Below are 623 nucleotides of genomic sequence, written 5' to 3' on the forward strand. Positions count from 1 at the left end.
CGTGCACATGGACATATGTGTACGAATGTCAGACTACACATATAAAGAACTCATCTCTTACACGTATAGAGGAGAGAACATGCACCGTATACGTGCAAATCTTAAATACATGCAACGTAGGAAGTGTTGACAGAAGAAACAGGTTGGAGGAAAGCTTTTTTGTCTCCGGAAAGCAAAAACACCGATTGTATCTCAGAGAGCAGCACTTGTCCTGCTGAATAATAGTCCGGTAAAAGCCACTCGACAGAAATCGGGTCGGGAGAGGCACTGGTTGCAAGACGAACGGGATGAAAAGGTAAGTTGCAAGACCTTTTTCCAGCGGGAGGGACCAAGACCCAACCAGGTCGAGGGAGAGATTCGATCACGTGATCAATTTTCTTTTCGGGGCGAAATTCGGAAGCAAAGAAAACGGAGGAAAATCATAAAAGAAGAGAAAAAATATTTAAGAAAACGAGAGAATCAACCAAAATAAGAAAAAAAAACGAGAGGAAGACAGACAGACACGATGGAATTCCTAGTGAAGTCGGACGCTGACATATTTATTCTAACCTAGAAAGATCTGGAGGAGAATCTTGTTTTTTTTCCTTCGAAACTCGCGGAATGTTCAAACAGGTAAAACATCA

The sequence above is a fragment of the Penaeus monodon genome, chromosome 33 (genome assembly GCF_015228065.2).
Source record: "Penaeus monodon isolate SGIC_2016 chromosome 33, NSTDA_Pmon_1, whole genome shotgun sequence".
Lineage (NCBI taxonomy): Eukaryota > Metazoa > Arthropoda > Malacostraca > Decapoda > Penaeidae > Penaeus > Penaeus monodon.